The sequence below is a fragment of the Myotis brandtii genome, unplaced genomic scaffold, assembly GCF_000412655.1.
Source record: "Myotis brandtii unplaced genomic scaffold, ASM41265v1 scaffold920, whole genome shotgun sequence".
Lineage (NCBI taxonomy): Eukaryota > Metazoa > Chordata > Mammalia > Chiroptera > Vespertilionidae > Myotis > Myotis brandtii.
The window spans coordinates 626,914-636,932 of NW_005371792.1; positions in this window are offsets into that span (position 1 = coordinate 626,914).

A 10,019-nucleotide genomic window follows, 5' to 3' on the forward strand; every position below is an offset into this window, starting at 1 on the left:
TGGGGCAACCAAGCCTCCTGCTTGCTCCAGCTCCGTGGCTGCCGGCCACCATCTTGGTGGGTTAATTTGCATATAGTCGCTCTGAGTGGCTGGTGGGCGTGGCTTGGGGCGTAGCGAAGGTACGGTCAATTTGCATGTTTTCTTTTATTAGATTAGATGTTATATTTTGCCAATAAAGTTCTAAGTTCTTGATGCATATATATATATATATATATATAAATGTCTTGAGCCTAAGCACTGCATACATTAAATCAAAAATTGGGACATATGGTCTGTGAAAATGTGTACTTATAGGGAGAGAATACTGCTATTTGAATTGGGCCACTCATAACTTGTAGAAATCCATTAAAACTTCAAACTTTATGTTTTTTTGTTGATGCATTTAAATTTGTTTTCTAACAATTGAGTTTGCAGGACAGTCAACGTGATGTTATTTGGCATATATAAGTTAAAAGTTTAACTTTAAAAAATATGTTTTTATTGATTTTAGAGAGAAAGAAAGGAAGAGAGAGAGAGAGAGAGAGAGAGAGAGAAATATCAATGACAGATAAACATCATTTGGCTGCCTCCTGCTCCCTCCACACAGGATCAAGCCTGCAACCTGGGCATATGCCCTGACTGGGAATTGAACCGGAGACCTCTCTGTGCATGGGATGATGCTCCACCAACTGAGCCACACTGGCCAGAGCAAGTTCAAATGTTTTATTAATTTTAATTTATCTGATAATGAGAAAGCAAATAAATCAAAGCACGAAAATAAAATATATTAAGTCTAAAAATATTCTTAGCTGATTTATTTTGACAAGTGTTTAAATTATTTAGCTGTTCTGAATTTATTTTATTTTAATTATTTATAACAATACACAGTAGTGCATTAGGGAATGTCTTGAAAAGTGTTTTGTAAAAGTGGGCAGCATCTCAGTAATAATAGCACTATAACTCTGCCATTTAATTTTTGCTGACAGTGGGTTGAGCTTGTGAGGATAATCATAAGAAATGTTAGGGGACAGTACCTATGCAATTGAGACAGGAAGGCACTGTAGTTGCCTTTTCAATTTTTTGTGCTACTATAGTTTTTCAATACTTTTGAAAACTGTCAGCAGTTCAATAAGACTTTTAGTTCTTTCTTGATCTTAAAATATCTTCTTTACATGCACTCAATGCTATATGCACAAATTTCTCAAGTGCTTACCTCCTTACTTTTCAAAAGCAGTACTTTTAAATGATGTTCCATTACCTCCTAAATGTTCAAACCTCTTCTTTTTTTTTACTCCTGCTTGGAAACTCTTTCAAAAGCACTTCAGTATTTGAACAATAATGCAATAGTGTACAATGTAAATTTTATGTGGAACAACTTTATGTAATGAACCTAGCTTCCTTATGCATTTTTCTTCGTGATTTCTTTCCCGTTGACATTTCCAGTAGAGGTACCTCAGTTATTCCCCAGTGAGAATGAGATAAATAGAAAGACGGCTAAAAGTTTGTTGACTTTGAGAAGAATCAGCTCTGGCCGGTGTGGCTCAGTTGTTTGAGTGTTACCCCAGATACCAAGTCGTCACCAGTTCAATTCCTGGTTGCGCGCTCAGGCTGGTGGGGAGTGTGCAGGAGGCAGCCAATTGATTTTTCTCCCTCTTTTTCCCCCTCCCTTCCTCTCTCTCTCTCTCTAAAAATCAATAAAACATATTTTAAAACAACAACAACACAAAAACCCAAGAAGAATCAATGCATGGGTTACTTAACTCCTGCCGTGGACATCACCTGTGTTTTTTGCTAATAAACACTTTGCTTAGACTACTCTTAGTTCTGGTTAGTAACCCAGAAATTTGTAACCTTCAGCACTATCCAAGACTTATATTTATATCTGTGAAATACAGAAATAAATACTTACTGGAGAGATGGACTCTATGATGGGACAAAGGCTTTCTAATTTATGTATCGACTCTTTTGTGTGTCATGTAGGTGGTAACATCATGACTTAGCACTTGGTCTCCATCCTTCCTCGCACTTGATTTCCTTCCAGTGAGCTTTCCTGGTTAGCAAAGGCTGGAACGGTAAAAATTAGATTCCCAGACTTTTTTGTGGCTTTAAAATAAGAAGTCCATACCTTCAGGATGGACATTACAAACATTTACAAAAGTCAGAAGGCTAATATTTTGGATCCTACATCCAGCTTCAACAATGATCAACATTTTGCCACTCTTGTTCCATCTATCCCTCTCTACTTTTTTGTTGTTGGAATTTTAAAAAACAAATTTAAGATGTCATTTCTTTGTGCCTATAAATATTTCAGAAGGCATCTCTAACGATAAGTACATTAAAAATATTGACAACAGCTAGGTTCTTGCAAGATGTGTATGATCACGATATGGAAGGTAGAGGTGAGGTAGAGGTCATCTGTCTGTAACGTCTACTGCTGAGCGTGGGTGGTGAAGACTTTTGGGTGTTTTTTGCAATAGCAGTCCAGTGTCTAGTTCACTATTGGCTAATACAGGGTCACTGCACTTCCTAGATGATTGATCTTTATCATCAAGGATATATAGTGTTGCCGCTAGCAATATAGGGGACCAAAAAAGGAGTTTTTCTGGAATCTAAGGAGGCCTCTGGGTTGCCTCTTGTGTACCATGCCGGTGATAAAAGTTAATGGAAGGCTAAGCTACCTAATACAGGCAGGACTTCTCAGGAAATAAACAACAGCTTACATGGCATCGACTATCTGTCATTTACTCTTCTAAGCATTTCACATTTATCAACTCATCTAATGCTCGCAATAACCCTATGCTGGAGACACTTTCATTATCTTTGTTTTACAGATGAGCATCGAGGCACAGAGAGATTAAATGACATGACCAAGGTCACAGAATTAATAAGTAGCAGAGCTGGGCTTTAAACCCAGAAAATATAACTCCAGAGCCAGGCACCTAAAAACTGCATTCTGCTAGTTATTAGTTTGGAGCATCCTACCAGGTAAGAACCAAACCAGTTGAGGGCAAAGGGAACATGGAATGAGTAATGAAGAAGCAAATTGTAAGTATCAGCTGTGGTTTTAGGACCTGTAGCAGAAATATGACCTGTAGTAGCAACCCAGATATCTTTCCTTTCTGTGTTACATATTGGTGCTCTGACTCATCTGCAGTTATTGCCAACAGGTCCCCTGGTAGACTATTCCTTTGCTTGCTGACATGACAGTGCCTCACTGCGAGTTTTGCTCTGTTTTCCTGCTTAGGGCTTTCTCTGAAGTTGTTAGGGTCTGCTCAGCCCATGCACTGGGCAGCCCAGATCGGAGAGGCATTAATGCCCTGGGGTAACTCTCTACCCTGGGGGGTTGGAATTGTTGGATAAATGCCCATCTTCATTCTTCAGAGGGAGAACTTGGAGTTGCATTTGATCTGTGCCTTAGGGCCGTGGTCGGCAAACTGCGGCTCACGAGCCACATGCGGCTCTTTGGCCCCTTGAGTGTGGCTCTTCCTAAGCCTTAGGAGGACCCCAAATTAAGTTCATAGCAATGTACCTACCTATATAGTTTAAGTTTAAAAAATTTGGCTCTCAAAAGAAATTTCAATCGTTGTACTGTTGATATTTGGCTCTGTTGACTAATGAATTTGCCGACCACTGCCTTAGGGGATTCCCAGTGGAATGAGCTCCAGTTACCCCCAGTGGTAACTAGCTCAATAATGGATTCTATCTCTCTACTATCTATCTATCTATCTATCTATCTATCTATCTATCTATCTATCTATCTACCTATCTATCTATCATCTCTTTATCATCCTCACTGGAAGATTTTTAAAAATTTCTCCCAGAGAGAGAGAGAGAAACATCGATTGGTTGCCTCCTGAATGTGCCCTGACCAGGGATTGATCCCATAACCTGGGTATGTGCCCTGACCCGAAATTGAACTCAGGACCCTTTGGTGCACGGGTTGAGCCTCCAACCAACTGAGTCACACCAGCCAGGGCACATACTTTATTGTATTTCCACCTTTCCTGCCTCACACACCCCATTCTTTTATTCCTCCTTCGTAGGATCGCCTCCCAAATACATACATGCATTCATGTCCTGTCTCCGGTATAATATTTATACACGTGAACCAATTTCCATAATTTTTCTTCTTCCTTTCTCATTTGCGTAGTGTGTGTTGGTGGTTAACTTCATAATTTAGCCCCCTGCTTATAGAATATGATGGTAGGATTGGGACTAAATAAGATGAGGAATGAGCAGCACCCTGAGATGGATGCAGTGATTCTTTTTTTTTTATAACCTTACTTTTTTTTATGTAAAGAGTATAGAATAATGGGGGTTGCATATATTATATACTTTATTGATTTTTTACAGAGAGGAAGGGAGAGGGATAGAGAGTTAGAAACATCAGTGAGTGAGAAACATCGATCAGCTGCCTCCTGCACACCCCCTACTGGGGATGTGCCTGCAACCAAGGTACATGCCCTTGACTGGAATCAAACCTGGGACCTTTTAGTCTCCAGGCTGATGCTCTATCCACTGAGCCAAACTGGTTAGGGCGGATGCAGTGATTCTTAAGAATTCGAACCTACCCTTCTTGTGAGAGATTTCACATCTTTTTATTAGAAAGGGTAATTGCATCCTGTTAGGTAGGAGCAGGTTGTTTTTGCTCTTTCTGTTGTTTAGAAGGTTAAGTATGGCTATCGAGTAGCCAAAGGGCTGAATTACACAGAATATAATTCATAATTCAATCCCCATTTCCAATGCCTCCCACTTTCCCTTCGTATTCTCAGAGTCTGAAAAGTTACAAACTGCACTTTTAAGACTCCCTTGTAGTTGTGATACAATTTCCACAAGTTAGATGCATTTTGTATGCTTTAAAGGTGGGAGTGAGACAAAGGCCATGTGGTAGCACTTCTAGTATTTTCCGCTACCAAGTATGGGGGTGGGGTGTTGGTTTTTTTCTTCAATTCTTAGCTTTGCTGGTAGCAAGAGGCAAGGCATGGGCAGCTGACAGGCACGGAGTGAGCTGACAACCACCACGTGTGGCGGCAGAGACTTCGTGATCATCGCAGTCTCCATACTGTGTTCCAGACTGTGCAGAGGCCCAGTCCTCTGGCCAGCTAGTTCTACGGTGCTGTTCCTCCTACAAGTCACCCCTGGAAACGGGACTAGTGTCTGCTTCTCCAGGCACTCAGAATGTTTCCTTTTGTAAGCACCTAATTCTCTTATATCCTTTATGTTTAAAATAGTTCCTATTTACAACTGGACCCTCACTGAAAAAACTAGAATGAGACCTATCTCTAGGTGGTATCACCTCAGGGTTTATTACCAGATTGAGCTTCTGGATCAGCAGAGTTTGGACCTGAACTACTCTTTTTTTTTTAAAAAAAAAATGTTAATTATCACCTGTGGGGATTCCATTGTTTTTCTACTAAAACAGAAGCTCTTATTAAGAATCTTTAGGGCCCTGGCCAGGTAGCTCAGTTGGTTAGAATGTCATTCTGCTATGCCAAGGTTGTGGGTTCAATCCCCAGTCAGGGCACATATAAGAATCAACCAATGAGTGCATAAATAAGTGGAACAACAAAATGGATCTTTCTCTCTCTTTATATTTCTCAAATCAATCAATAAAAAATGAGAATCTTTAGGTTTGGAGGCATGTAAGAGATAATCTCTTTCAGCAGCCTCATTTTACTTTATTTTATTGTGTGTACTGTTTTTTCTGTTTGGTTTCCTTTTTATCTACTTAAAAAAATTGGTATAACTTAAAGTGCACATAAAAGTGTAGTTCTAGCTCTAACCAGTTTGGCTCAGTGGATAGAGCATTGGCCTGCGGACTGAAGGGTCCCAGGTTCGATTCTGGTCAAGGGCATATACCTTGGTTGTGGGCATTGATGTTTCTGGCTCTCTATCCCTCTCCCTTCCTCTCTGTAAAAAATCAATAAAATGTATTTTTTTAAAAAGAAAAGTGTAGCTCTATGAATTTTTAAGTATGTGTACACCATGTTAACACCACTCAGGTCAAGATACAAACATTTTTTAGTACCCCAGAAGACTCTTTCATGTTCTCTCCCAGTTGATAGCTCCCTATAATGTATTAGTTTTATAGGACTGCCATAGCAGGAGGTCACGGTTTGATTCCTGGTTGGGACTCGATCCCCAGTAGGGGGTGTGCAGAAGGCAGCTGATAAATGATTCTCTCTCATCATTGATGTTTCTATCTCTCTCCCTCCCCTTTCTCTCTGAAATCAATAAAAATATATTTTTTAAAAAGGAGTTCTTAAAGAAGATAATACAGAGAATAGAAAAGGGGCACTATCCATTGAACGATATCTTCAGATCCAGAAAGCCCAGCAAATTCCAAGCAAAAAATCTAGACACATCATAATGAAATGCACAACCCCAAAGAAAAAGAGAAGGTAGTAAGAAGTCACAGGAAAAGAGTCAAATCACCTACAAAGAAAAGGTAAATACTAGTAGATGGCTGGATGACTCTCAATTGCCACAGTGAAGACAGGGAAAGTATATTCAAAGTGGTGAGAGAAAATATTAGTCAATCTAAAGTTCTATACCCACCAAAGCTATCTTAAAGAACAAAGAGGGCCCTAGCCAGTTTGGCTCAGTGGATAGAGAGTAGGCCTGTGAACTGAAAGGTCCCAGGTTCTATTCTGGTCAAGGGCACATGCCCGGGTTGTGGGCTTGATCCCCAGTGGGGGATTTGCAGGAAGGCAGCCGATCCATGATTCTCTCTCATCATCATCTCTCTCTCTCTCTCTCTCTCTTTCTTCCTCTCTGAAATCAATAAAAATGTATTTTTAAAAAAAAGAACAAAGGGGGTAAAAATAAAGATATTTTCAGAAAGCAAAAATAGACTTTACCACCAAAAGACTCCAAAATAAATTCTAAAGACCTAGCTAAAGTAGAAAGAAAATAAATTCCTGCTGGGAGATCTGGCTACATAATTTTCGGGTCTCAGTGCAAGGCCCCCAAAATGCAGGGGTCTTTGTTTAAAAAATATTAAGAATTTCAAGCCCTAGCTGGTTTGGCTTAGTGGATAGAGCCTCAGCCAGCAGACTGAAGGGCCCCAGGTTCGATTCTAGCCAAGGGCACATGCCTCGGTTGTGGACTCAATCCCCAGTAGGGGGCGTGAAGAGGCAGCCACGCATGTAACAATAATAAATTTATCTACTTTATGGGAGAGAAAAAGCAAGCTAGAATTAAATTACTAGACAAAAGCATATAAATTGGAGGAGTTACAGTTCAAGTATTCTAAGGTTCGTGTATTATTTGGGGAGAATGAAGACAATTTTTAACTTTAAGTTTGCATGTTAAAATAGCTATGGCAACCATAAAAGAATAGACATAGTGGAATGCATATATGCATAACCCCAGGATACAGACAATAGTGTGGTGAAGGCCTGGGACAGGGCTGGGGGCAAGCTAGAAGAGGTCCATGGGGGAGAAAAGGGAACATATATAATACTTTCAACAATAAAGATTAAAAAAAAAGTAACTTACCAAAAAAAAAGAATAGATATAGTATATATAACTTTCAAATAAGTAGAGGAGAAAAAAACATAGCCAAATCAAAAGGCAAGAAAGAGGAAAAAAAGTACCATTAAGTGACATGTAATTTGATATAAATAAATCCAAATATTCCAGTAATCCTTTCATAGGCAAATAGACTAAACTCCAATGAAAAGTCAAAGATTGCCAGTTTGCAAAATAAAACAAAATCCAGCTATATGCTATTTCAAGAGATGTATAAACATCATTTTTACACAGACATACTGAAAGACAAAGAATGGGGAAAAAATACCCCAGGCCAATACTAAACTACAGAAAAAGAAGCTAGTAAAGATACTAATATATTAGTTTCAGGAAAAACTGACTCTAACACAAAAAGTATATAGATAAAGAGTGTCATTTCATAATGATAAAAATATTTGATTCACCAAAAATAAATAACATTTTAATAGTTGCTATGTACCTAATAAAAAAAAATTAAAATATACAAAGCAAATATTGGCAAATCTATAAGGAGAAACTGACAAAGCCCCCATCACAGAGGGATTGCTTAATGCACTGGTTCTCAAACTTCAGTATACATCAGAACCCATGGGAGGCTTATTAAAACATAGGCTGTTGGGCCCACCTCCAGAGCTTCTGATGTAACAGGCTGAAGGTAACCCTGGTTGGTGTGGCTCAGTTGGTCAGAGTGTCCTCTGGTACACTGAAAGGTTGCAGGTTTGATTCTGGGTCAGGGCACATACCCAGGTATCAGATTCCATCTCTGGTCAGGGTGAGTGAGGGAGGCAACGGTGTTTCTTATCTCACATCGATGTCCCTCCCTCCTCCCTCTCTTTCTCCCTTCCTCTCTCTCTCTCAAATCAACAAAAGCATGTCCTCGGGTGAGGATTAAAAAAAAAAAAGGCTGAAGGTGAAGTCTCAGAATTTCCACTTCTAACAAGTTCTCAAGTACTGTTGATGTTTTTGGTACCAGAATCACTGGTTTCAATAATGGATAGGTCAAACACAAAAAAATCAGTAGGAGATGGAGTATTTGAAAAGCACCATTATTAAGCTTGATTGAATGGGCATATTAGAACATTAGAGAACACACATTATTTTAAACACACTGAAACCTTTATGAAAATTGACCATTTATACTCAGTCTTAAAGCTAGGCTTGGCAAATTTCAAAGTATTGGTACCAGAGGCTACATTATCATGCAATTAAGTTAGAAATCAACTGTATAAAAATAACTGAAAAAGGCTTATTTTGCTTAGAAATTAAGGGATGTCTTAATAACCCCTGAGCAAAGAAGAAATTATAATGGAAAGATGGAAGGAAGGGTAGAAGCATCTTTCATTTCTTGAATACCACTGATCACATCTGGAACTGTGGTCTGTATATATTTGCTTTCAGCCAATACTGGTAGATTGATTTGCAATCTGTCCTATAATAAGACAATGGTAATAATGTGAATTCTTCAAACAAAGTTGCCATCGAAGCACACAGTATTGCTGATTTAGTCTGTTTAATAACAAATAATTCTGACATTTTCATTTTTGGTACCTTAACACAAAAAGTATATAGATAAAGAGTGTCATTTCAAAATGATAAAAATATTCGATTCACCAAAAATAAATAACATTTTAATAGTTGCTATGTACCTAATAAAAAAAAATTAAAATATACAAAGCAAATATTGGCAAATCTATAAGGAGAAACTGACAAAGCCCCCATCACAGAGGGATTGCTTAATGCACTGGTTCTCAAACTTCAGTATACATCAGAACCCATGGGAGGCTTATTAAAACATAGGCTGTTGGGCCCACCTCCAGAGCTTCTGATGTAACAGGCTGAAGGTAACCCTGGTTGGTGTGGCTCAGTTGGTCAGAGTGTCCTCTGGTACACTGAAAGGTTGCAGGTTTGATTCTGGGTCAGGGCACATACCCAGGTATCAGATTCCATCTCTGGTCAGGGTGAGTGAGGGAGGCAACGGTGTTTCTTATCTCACATCGATGTCCCTCCCTCCTCCCTCTCTTTCTCCCTTCCTCTCTCTCTCTCAAATCAACAAAAGCATGTCCTCGGGTGAGGATTAAAAAAAAAAAAAAACAACCACTTTAGAAAACGTGCTCTTTAAGTAAATGCATCCGGCAATCTTGAGCAGATTCCCAGTTTTACACAAAATGTAGCTTTAAAAAGAAATCTTTGGAAAGAAATGAAGACTTCACCAAATGCTATTTATTTACTTATTAATGTGTACTGTCCTTGTTGACAAAGGGAAGTTAGTCTTGCGTGGAAGCGCAAGACGATGTTGACAAGTCTTTCCTGGAGTTAACTCTTCCAGGGCCTTGTTTTGGGGCTGCGCTGGGTGTGGCAGGCCTTCCGTTCGGATCAGCTATCTTCTGGCGCTGAGATGAATCACTGGAGGAGGGGCGGGTGCTTGGAAAGGATCCTGAGAGGGCTGGCTCCCAGTGGGCTGCCTGCCATAGCAAATCTGGTGTCCACAGTTCTCATTGGGACCTGCTAGCTGAGCGACTTGGGGACCC